General features: G+C 43.1%; 2 protein-coding genes across 6 annotated transcripts in view; one reads left to right on the plus strand and one right to left on the minus strand.

The window, feature by feature from the left end:
• LOC126399933 (glucagon-like peptide 2 receptor) overlaps nucleotides 1–11,268 on the minus strand; it is a 346,627-nt gene that overhangs the window by 132,611 nt on the left and 202,748 nt on the right. The window lies entirely within an intron of this gene.
• The window catches only part of LOC126399955 (uncharacterized), a 107,731-nt gene continuing 107,538 nt past the window's right edge, over nucleotides 11,076–11,268 (plus strand). For all 4 annotated transcript variants that reach the window (XM_050060321.1, XM_050060323.1, XM_050060324.1 and 1 more), the window contains exon 1: nucleotides 11,076–11,206. The gene's annotated coding sequence lies outside the window, so the exon portion shown is untranslated. The remainder of the gene's footprint in view (nucleotides 11,207–11,268) is intronic.

Here is an 11,268-nt window from a genome sequence, read left to right on the forward strand (position 1 = left end):
GCTGTAAAGCCCTGTGAGGCAAATTGTGATTTGTGATATTGGGCTTTATAAATAAAATTGAAAAAAAAATTGAAATTGAAACGTGAAGTTTGAGAGTGCGGAACTGTTTGGAGACACGGAGCCACACGTGAAGTTTGAGAGTGCAGTAACGGTTCTGGAGACACGGAATCATCCGCATGTGAAGATTGAGTCAGCAGTATTGTTTGGAGACGGAGTCAGCTGCACATGAGGATCGGGAGCCATGCCAGATAATTCATTAACGCCCTTGGTGAGCGCAATTAGGTACGCTATTTAAGCAATATCACACGAGAGGGAGTGATGTTGTACTGTGATATCGTCACGGCTGTGATTCGGTCATAGGCACGAGGCCGCAGGCCAGCAAGTTCAGGAACATGTTCAATTCTCCGTACCTTTCATCTTTGCTGTTGCATTGATGGAAAACATCAAGCAAATACACCTGCATGTCATCAGCAAAGCAGTGAAAGGGAATACCATGCTTCCTAAATATCAACCCCAGGGGTAGCATATAAAGGGAGAACAATAGGGGGCCCAGAACTGACCCCTGGGGGACCCCACAGGTCAGAGGGGCCACTGAGGAGGAAAACTGCCTCATAAGAACAGAAAAGGATCTGTCCGAGAGGTACGATTTAAACCAACTTAAAACAGTGCCTTTTATACCTACACAATGCTCTAGGCGCAGCAGGAGAATTGTGTGATCCACTGTGTCAAACGCCGCTGTCAGATCAAGAAGAATTAAAATGGCACAGTTACCAGAATCTAGGTTTAACAAAAGATCATTAAAAACTTTAAAAGAGCAGTTTCCGTGCTGTGAAGAGGCTTAAAACCAGACTGAAACCGTTCACAAACGTTGGCCCCTTTTAAAAATCCTTGGAGTTGGTTTAAAACGACTTTCTCTAAAACCTTGGAAATAAAAGGAAGTTTGGAAATTGGCCTGAAATTAGCCAATACAGAGGGATCCAAATTTTTCTTTTTCAAAAGAGGCTGCACTGTGGCATGTTTAAAAGAGGATGGAACACATCCAGAACTGAGACACATATTTGTAAGTTTTAAAATAAAAGACTCAACTGAACTGAAAACCTCTTTAAACAAACGGGATCCCAGCCAACATTTGTATGTGGGGCCCATGTGGGTCGTAAATGGACGTGAAAATGGGGGATTGTCCACAGGTTCCACAATGGCCCCATGCCAGTTGCACACATGAGTGGGTTTACCCAATAAGGGCCCAGATAAGATGCCAATTTTGAGCCCATACCTACTTGGTACCCAGGTAGCCCTAGCATAACCTATGTTCAATTCAATTTCAATTTTATTTATAAAGCCCAGTATCACAAATCACAATTTGCCTCACAGGGCTTTACAGCATACAACATCCCTCTGTCCTTTGGACCCTCGCAGCGGATAAGGAAAAACTCCCCCAAAAAACCCCTTTAACAGGGGGAAAAAAACGGTAGAAACCTCAGGAAGAGCAACTGAGGAGGGATCCCTCTTCCAGGACGGACAGACGTGCAATAGATGTCGTACAGAACAGATCAGCATAATAAATTGACAGTAAGAGAGAGAGAGAGATGCAGGACAGATGGTAATGACAGTAGCTTATTACTTTCAATAATGTTGTTGTAAGCTACTGTAATAATATTATAGTTATAGTTCTGGCTACTGTGGTACAGTATGTTGAAAGTATATATTAATAAATGGCAGTATACATGTGTGACAATAATCATATGTGTATAATAACAGTAGAAGTATGACTATTGATGGCAGCAGCAGCAGGAAGCATCTGGCAGGACCACGGCAGCAGCACAACCACACACGTCACGCTATCCAGGCACCGCTGCGATATGAGTTAATCTGAGAGACAGTGGAGCACATGTGGGGCCCACTTGATTAAACCCAACCATGTGGGCAACTGGAATGGGGCCATTATGGAACCCATGGACAATCCCATATAGGGCCCATTTTGTTAGCCCATTTACTACCTACATGGGCCCCACTACACTCACAAGTCAGTCTTTAGACGCTTTGCTTAACTAAAGACTGATGTCTTTCTCCCTGATTTTGTGTTTAGATGGGCGGATACAATTTCAGAGTTTAAAAAAACTCCCTACGTTGCAGAACCAATAGTAAATCCGCAGGGCGGTCCTTCGGTGGCTCGCTGAACTCTTGTGCTCGTAAACATAGTCCGACTGCGTTAAAAGTTTTAAACAAAGTCGCTGTAAGTCCTTCATTTCCACAATCTTGTGGACTGAGCACACGTTTGATAAAACGGAGTTAAATCTCTCGGCATCCATTTTCAAGCTCTCTGTGTGTTTGTTTCCTTGCGGACGAGAAAAGGGGGAGCGCACATTTCCGGGAGGGCGTGTCCTTTTCAAAAATGCAAGAGGCGTTGCTTTGTTGCCGGCCGTTTTCTCCGGTGTGTTAAAAACACACTTTAGAAAGGAGTGTCCCCAGACTATCAGAAGGCGGAGATCTCTGATTGTCTGGTGGCGAGACTAGGGCCCCACATACAATCTCTGGTGAAAACACAGCGGAGCTTGCTGTGAGAACTGAGGGGTCCTGAGCAGACTGAAGGAGCGGGGATCTAAGAGCAGAACTCTTACAGCCTATTTCCACTGGCTGCGTGTTGGTTGCGTCTCCGCTCCGGCACGGCAGTGGAGCCGATAGGATTCAATTCTAGTCAATGTGTGTGTTTCCACCTGCTGCGGCTGTGCTGTGTTCCGGCTCCGTCTCAGCTCCGGCACTCCGGAGCCCTCCGCAACAGATACGCAGGACTTCTATTTTTGCCGGACGCCGGAGCACAACGCAGCAATTCAGTACAGAGCAGATTGTGCGGGGCAGGAAGTCGTGCACAGATACACAATAAAACATACAAAATAAAATACACAGTGTTCACAGCGGATCATATTTCCCTACACTACACCTTGAAAACTACATAATGGGCAGAGGCAGGCCTGAAGTCAACAGGTCAGAGGGTTTCAGACGTATTTCACCCCGTTAACAATGGACGAGGAGATATTAATCATGGCAGTGCACCAAGATGTCTTCCGGCGGAGCAAACACAGCCGGTGGGTATTGACGGACAGCGGAACCAGCGCTGCCGTTCTGCAACGGACGCGCATCCAGTGGAAATCCGGCGTTATTAGTAAAAAATTGCAGAAAATCCTCGCACAGAGAAGAAGGCGGCTCAATGCAGACAGCATCACAATTCATTCAAATTAACACAAGAAGTTTGTGCTCTAGAGAAAGGAAGTGAGTCAAATACATTAAAAAGAACCTGAGGCTTGTGAGCATTTGTTGGAAACGTGAGGAAAAATATTCAGTAACAGCCTACTGATATGTCAGAAGAAAATCACGTAGGAGATTCCGAGAAATCTGGAGTTTGTCCTTTTTCCACTTTCTCTCCGCCTGTCTACATGCTCGTCTGAGCGCGCGAGTGGACTCATTCAGCCAAGGCTCAGTCTGTGGCTTTATGCGCTTTAAAGTCAGGGGCGCAATGGAGTCTAAAATCTCAGTACAGAGTGAGTCAAACATCGTCATACAGAAATCCGCAGTGAGGACGCTAAAGTCATCCAGAGAATATAAGAAAGGGTCTTTAAAAGCAGTGGAAAACTGTAGAGGAGTTGAAGAATTAAAAACATGGAGACGGCGAACGGGAGTGAAGTCCATAGTGGAGGGAGCAGGTAGAGAGAAGGAGAATAAGACTGGTAGATGGTCAGATAAGGGTGTGTGGCAGATTTCATGCGTCGGCTCCGAAACAGACTGCGCGAGATTAAAAGAGTCCATGAGATTCAGAAAGTCTCTGACCAGAGGTCGGCTCTCACAGCAGACATGTATGTTAAAATCACAGACAATTAAAAAGTGATCATATTTAAGAGTCACACCCGACACAAAGTCTGCAAAGTCCCGTATAAAGTCTTTGTTAAATTTCGGTGGGCGATAGACCACCGCACAGAGAACAGTCACAGGGAAATTTACCTCAACGAGTTGTAGCTCGAAGCTGGAGTAGCTGACAGCTGGAGACTGCTGGCAGTGAAAGGTGGATTTTAGGATGCCAGTTCTCCACCTTTTCAGGCGAGGGGAGCTGAAGAAACTACATCCAGGGGGAAGGAGCTCCGAAAAAGGAGTAAGTTCACCTTCACGGAGCCAGGTTTCTGTTAGAAGAAGACTTTCTGTCGAAACGTCTGTGTTTCTGGTAACTCCACCCAAGTTGGTTTATTAAATTTACCAAAAGGACATTTGTGAGTGCTGGCTTCTTTTCTTTTTTCTGCTGCTTTTGGCCGTGCACCTGTTGAGTGGATTTATTTTGAGAGTGCTTGCTTCTTTCCTACGTGATTTTCCGTTAGGAACATAAAATCCAATTTGCGTGAGGTAAAGAAATTGTTAAGTAAAAAAGTTTTGTTGATGACGGATCTCACATTCAACAAAGCCAAATGAAGATCGACAGTGTCAGATGAGGATGAAGCATGCATCAGTGAGCGGAGGTTCCGACAGTCCACGCCGTGTCTCCTAGTTCGAAAACGCCAGCTGGTAGGAGGCAGCAACAGCGGATCGGGGTCCGCCGAACAGCCCACGCTGTCAGAGCCGCCAACGTCAGGGAACGATCTCTAGTCTTCCACGAGCGCAGGGCAGGAGGAACGTCCAGAAAATGCTGATCACTGCAGCTATCGGGCCTAACCCGGAGACCTCCACGTTTACCACGTCTTCTGTGGCGTTTCTTGCGGGCAAGGTAGAGGGGAGGACGCCTCAGGAACACCAGGATTTCCTCAAGGCATGGAGGAGAGCTCACCAACGGGTCATATTTAAGCTGATCGAAGAAGCCTCCAATCTCAAGCAGAGTTTGGCGATCATAGGTGAGCAGAGACGATACCTCTTGATAAATGCTGATAATACATTGTGAAAAGTTTAAGAGACTTTAACAAAAAACAACAACAACAGATGGATCACTAACCAGAAGCACCCCAGACTCTGTCAAACACTTTATTATATGTTGTCCTGCTGGCCATTTTTTCACAAAGACTAAGGACAAGATCCATCTTTGAGCCCTTGCTGTCAAGGCGGCACTGCTTACATAAAGCTCCAACCTCTGCTACCTATTGACATAAAAAGTAAATGTATTGATTCACAGTAAATTTAAAATAGTTTTAACAATCATGCTCTGTAGGTGGAGGTACTTTATCTACCTTTAGATTTAAAACCTCATCAGCAAGTTTCTCCTCCGTCACATGCTCATGTGAATCAGTGGAGACATCTGGCACATGGAGTTTGGCATATTCTGTGTTAAACACAATGTCAGACTGCCTGGTTTGCTCGCCGATCCATGGTGCCCAGTTTTCATAACTTGGATGGATGACAAATGGATTCTTCCGGCCACCTGTGATATATGTCAAGAATTTAAGTAAATAAACTCTAATTACTTCCAGTATGCATCACCAAATTATCCTTCATTGTGTGATCTAGGCTGTTGAAATCCAATTTCACAGGTATTATTTGCCTTACAACAGAATACTGATGACTTACAAGGATAGAAACCAAGGCTCAGGATTTCCATAGTCACTGCAGTCTTTCACACTGACTCTACCATAATATTGCTGTGGTGGATTGTATTTCACTGACTGAGAAGAAAACCAGAAGAAACAGTGAGAAAAATCCTGAACAAAAAGACCATGATAAATCACTCCAAAACTTTTAAAAGCTATATGATCTTGCAAATTATTTCATTTGCTATACTTATTTATATTAATTAGAATATTCAACTCAATTTTATAAACCTGTTACCAGGCATGCTGAAAACCAGGAGGTCCATTATAACTGTTGCAGGGTGGTACCCGCAGGATACACAGGAATATTCATAGTCATGTTGAGTGAGGGCCTCAAATGAGAGATAAGCTTGTAGTATTCTCTCCTTTTTAGGGAACAACTCTCCTTCATTTGCCTCTATTATCTCGATTACCCGACTAACCGCAGTGTGGGTCTGAAAAAGAGGGACAAAATCAAAAAATCTTAGATTACCTTCTGTTCAAATATATGAAATAAAATATACACTATGCTGGTAAAATAAGTCTAACCTGTAAGGCATTTCTTAAAGTGAGCCACAAATGAAGAGAGAGCATTATATAGTTATCGAAGTTGTGGAGTCCATCCTGCCATTCCTGATACCGGTAGACCATTCCACAACTGGGACATGTCTTGATGTATGTCGATATGCCTAAAAGTGAAAATGTAGCATACAGATATTTTATGTGAATGGGGTTGCAGCAACACACTTTAAAGCAGTGTTGTCAAGAATACTGAAATACTGAAAAATACCGATTTTGAATATCATCATCTATTTTATCAAGAAATGTTTAATAACAGTAATAAGTAGGCTTTACGATCCATGCAATGTGACAAACCTTCAACTATGCCAGAGAATGTTAAAATCCTTGCTCTGCAGGTGATCAGCTGGGGATCTCCGAGTACTCTGTTGAGCACACTCCTTGCAATTGACCTCAGCAGGGACAAGATGCTTAGGAAACCCAAATAACGCCTTTGAATTTCTGAAGTTTGCAACCAGTGTCTTGGAAAGTTCAGATAGTATTTTTTTGTGGGGCATGATGTAGTTCAACATCCTTTCAATAGTTTTGTCACTGTTTGAGTTGTTTTCATTGTCAAAGTGATTCTGTCCGCCTTCAGTCAGTGAAAAGTTTTCTTCTGTACTTTTAACTCTTTTGAAGAGGTCCCTCTTTGTCTCAAAAAGATGCTATTTTCCTATAGCTTTGTGGATGCATCACTTTTTGGACGTTGTACATGGGCAATGCCAAGTGTTTTTCTTTGTGTCGTATGCAACAACAACCCTCCCAAGCCTGCTGTTAATATGACACTGAGGGTTCTTGAACAGAGATGTGCAACTTTGTCTGGGGTCCACCAACAGTTAAAAGAACCGAAAGGGGTGCATCGTCCACTTTAGCATCTTCTTGTTTCTTCAAAAGTTCTTTTTTACGGTTTTCCCTAAACCAATGGTTTTGAAACATTTCACACAGTATCTTTTCAGTAAGGCCAGCATTTGGTACATTGGAGTGAGGACAAAAGAACAAAGACTGAATGTGTTGGCATTCAAATGGGAGAAGACCACTTCTGCAAGAAAAGTCTGCACTTATATTGCACTGATCAACCTCACACTCTGATCTATGTGTTTGTGACCATGTGTTTTTGACAACATGAACAGGGGTTGATGGGCCATTTAAAGACTTCTCAACGGCAAAGACCCCTCTCTTAGCATCTACACACTGTGACCTTAGATATCGTTCTTCAGAAATTGTGTCAACGTTGTCATTTTTCTCACAGGCTTCTCCAGGTATTGGCTGTGGTTCCTTCTCGTCATTTTTCTCACAGGCTCCTCCAGGTACCTGTTGTGGTGGCTCAAACCTTTTTTCAGTTGACTCTGGAAGTAGCTCTGGTTGGTTGGTTGGCTGTATTTTGTGACTTGAAAGGTGCTTTATTATCTGTTCTCTTCTAACAAGTGTGGCTGGACAATAGCAGCAGTGGAAGTGTGTGGTTGCACGGCACTTCAGACCACATCTAACAATAGTGAACTCTGAAAGAAAAAGAATAATGTTAAAAAAGGGGGTAAAAGAAACATGTATGCTTTAACTATGTCATTAATTAAACTTATAATACTATACATATGTACTGTGTGTATGTCTGTGTGTAAGAAAGAGTCAATAACTTATAAACTAGGGATGCACCAAAATTAAAATTTTGGCCGTTACCGATAACTGATAATAATGTTGCAGTTATGGCTGATACCCGATATTTACCGACGTTGATTATGATCTGTATAAAACAAATTTCTATTCTTTGTATATAGTGAAAAACACATGTAAACACTGGATTTGAAAAGTAACGTCTTTCTTTATTTCCATAACAATTGTTAAAGACCATAAATCATAGATTAACTGCATTGTTTCCTCTCAACAAATTACAGCCTCCATAAAAAACACAACTAACACTGTTAGTTTTAGTATGTTACTGATATAATATCAAAACAGTTTTGTTCATTGGACCAATGATGTGACGTCAGTAAACTCTAAACTCTGCATATTGAGCTCATCTCGATCTGGCCTGGTAGATTTTCCTGTAAATTTTGAGCTCTTTGCATCCCTATTATAAACTGTAAATAATAAACTATCCAACTGACAGTGGCTGGCAGTTTACAATCTGATGCAGCAATACATGTTTGTAATGCAGATGTACGATGACAGTATACTGCATTTGCAGTGCATATTTAAGGCTTTACTTGTTTTTATATACACTGGTATTAATTCTAATTCTTCAACTGTCTTTTCTTTACTGTTAGCTTTGTTTGACCCTTTATTACTATTTGATGCTTGTGACCTGTTGTATGTTAATGTGTATTGTTTGTAGTTGAAGTTATATCCTGACAATGTCTTTTACCTTTATGCTTCACTGATGCATGATTCTGCAAGTGGTACGTCAAGAAACACCTTTCGGTGTTCTTGTACTCGCAGAACGGACAATTATACGAGTCAGGAGACGTTATGGCCACAGGTTGTTACACATCTAATAGGATGGTGTGGGGTCTGAGGCAGAACACAAAAAGGTAATAAACTAAAAGGGTTCCGCCAATATGACTACCCTACGAGGCGGAAAATTGGGCACCTCGGATCAACTCGCCAATCTGGCTGTGTGTGTCTAAAAGCTCGCAGCTTGCCGGCAAAACGGCCCAACATTCGCGGGAAATCTGGCAGTGTAAACGGGGCTAAAGGCTGCATCACTTGTGCGCAGGAACTGAACTGTTGCTACAGATTCACTGAACTGAGGATACTTTAGCTCCTGATCACAACACTCAATGGCATCAGCAACACTGCTGCTGAAGAGCTGGGCTGCAAGATGGACCTTCATTTTCTGATTTCACCACTGAATGTGCGCCATTCTTAGTTTGTTGCCGAGATGCAGCCCTTGATCATTGCAAAGTTTTGGGAAGGTCCATCACAAGTCAAGGACTCAGATAACTTGTAGTTGCCCCCCACCTGCTGCTGCTACTCTACAAAAGCATTATCCAGCCCATCCTCCTCTACTGCTCACCCTGCTTCTTCTACATGCTGTCAGCCCCCAACAAGAACAGACTCACACAGATCCCACACAAAGCTGCCAAGATCATCGGCCTCCCCACTCCCAATCTCTCAGACCTTAACAACACAGCCACTGCACGCAGAGCTCAGACCATTGCACAGGACCCCAGTCACCCCCTCAACCCACATTTCACACTGCACACTGTACAGGACACTCCCCTGGGAAAAAAAATGAGATTCAACAATAGCTTCGTCCCCAAGGCCATCACAGAACTAAACAAAACTCAAAAACGGCAGTGACATGTAAATGTGTAAATGTGTCTGTGTTATACTGTATGTTATGTGTTTGAGAATCCATGTGTGTGTGGCAAATGTATGTTGTATCTGTGGGGTATGTGTATATGTCGGGTTGGCACTCAAGATGTATGGAAGCGTGAAGAAAATTTTCCTAATAGGACAAATAAACTAATCTAAAACCCTTACTCCGATTGCATGAAGCCTAACAAGGCTCTCTCGGATCATGATTGCTCTCTCTTCTCCCGTCATGCTGTTGATAAGAAAGTAGGCAATGGGGATCTTCCAAGACTCATTGATTGCAACAACCATGAGGACCAATGCTTGCGTTGCCACAACGTTTCCATTTCACCAGCACCGATGTCAACATAGCCATGAATTTGGTCCCCACCAAACTCAGTCTGCTTATGAATGTACATTTCTTCCATCATCAATGAGCAAACTGTGTCTTTTCCTTCTTTCTTCTGTTCAGCAACATGACTTTTTAAAGCTGTGAATGAAGCAACAGTAAATCCAGGATCTGCAGAGATACTACTGTCCCATTTTCGTATGGTCTGAGGATGCGGTAAAGCCAACTGAAAATTCTCTCTGATGTAGTCATAGGCCGTTGGAAAGTAAAAGTGCAGCGTAGTAGCGAATTGCTTCAATTTTTCAGAAAATGCTGACTTTTTCCTTCTTTTCTATTCTCTGAAAGATGTCACGGGTAACATCATCGAGACCGTCAAGAAGAGAGGCACACTCGGTTGAAATTAGAAGTTTCTTCTGAAGCACTTTTATCAGACCTTTCAAGGAAGAAACTCTTGCCTTCAGTCTCCCTGTCCGCTGGCTTTGCAACCTCAACCTTTTGCGAGCTGCACATAGCTTTTCCTGTACTGCAGAGGCTTTCCTTTTGAGTGTTCTTGGAGACTCTGAAACAATATAGCAGTGATCACTCAGAGAGCAGCTAGGCCGCTGTGTTGACATGCTGTAAGAGTGATCTGATGCTGACTCTTCCTGTTTTCCACTCGAATTTTCTTGCTTAAAGCTGCTACCCAAACGAACATTGTCACACACATTTGCTGTCACAGCAATGTTGTCATGCAAGACATCATGAGCAACAAAAGGCCCATGCAGGTGTGTCTTCCATCATAATGACATTGCTTTGATCGGCAGCAAGATTGTTGGCACTACTCCCATTGTCTTCATCTGCAACCTCCTCAATTATATTTGCAGCAGAAACAGGGCTGTCAGTTACCTCTTCACTTACCAAGCTTTTTCTTCCTGGACGTTCTTTTTTGCCATTGGGGAAAGAGAAAATGGTAGGCACAGCGGTCTCCTTCAGGCATGTCCTTCCCTAATAAAAATGACGTGAAACATAAAAAATGATTTATTGCTGAGTAAATGGCGGTCATTCATAAAATAGTTTTGTGTTTAAGTTCTGTAGATATTCGACTTTATATTTGAATGTGATTTTAAATTTAACAGTGTACTACCAAGACAACTGGAGTATGAATGTACAGTATGCAGTTCATCCACATTAAAATGATTATTGCTATTAAAAGGATATTGAACTGTTCTCAAAGCTTACTGCCATTGTGGAATCATGCTATGTTTGGCTGTCTCATTTTGAGAATAATTTTTTCCATTGGTTCTTCACAGACTGTATGTGGGGAAAAAAAGTAGTAATTCTCACTATGATAACTCACTGGGCGGCAGTAGCTCAGTCCATAGGGACTTGGGTTGGGAACCGGAGGGTCGCCTGTTCAAGTCCCCGTCCGGACCAAAATGTGGAGCGTGGACTGGTAGCTGGAGAGGTGCCAGTTCACCTCCTGGGCACTGCCGAGGTGCCCCTGAGCAAGGCACCGAACCCCCCAACTGCTCGGAGCGCCTGTCATGGGCAGCCCAC

Source organism: Epinephelus moara, chromosome 13 (genome assembly GCF_006386435.1).
Source record: "Epinephelus moara isolate mb chromosome 13, YSFRI_EMoa_1.0, whole genome shotgun sequence".
In the NCBI taxonomy this organism is placed as follows: Eukaryota; Metazoa; Chordata; class Actinopteri; order Perciformes; family Serranidae; genus Epinephelus; species Epinephelus moara.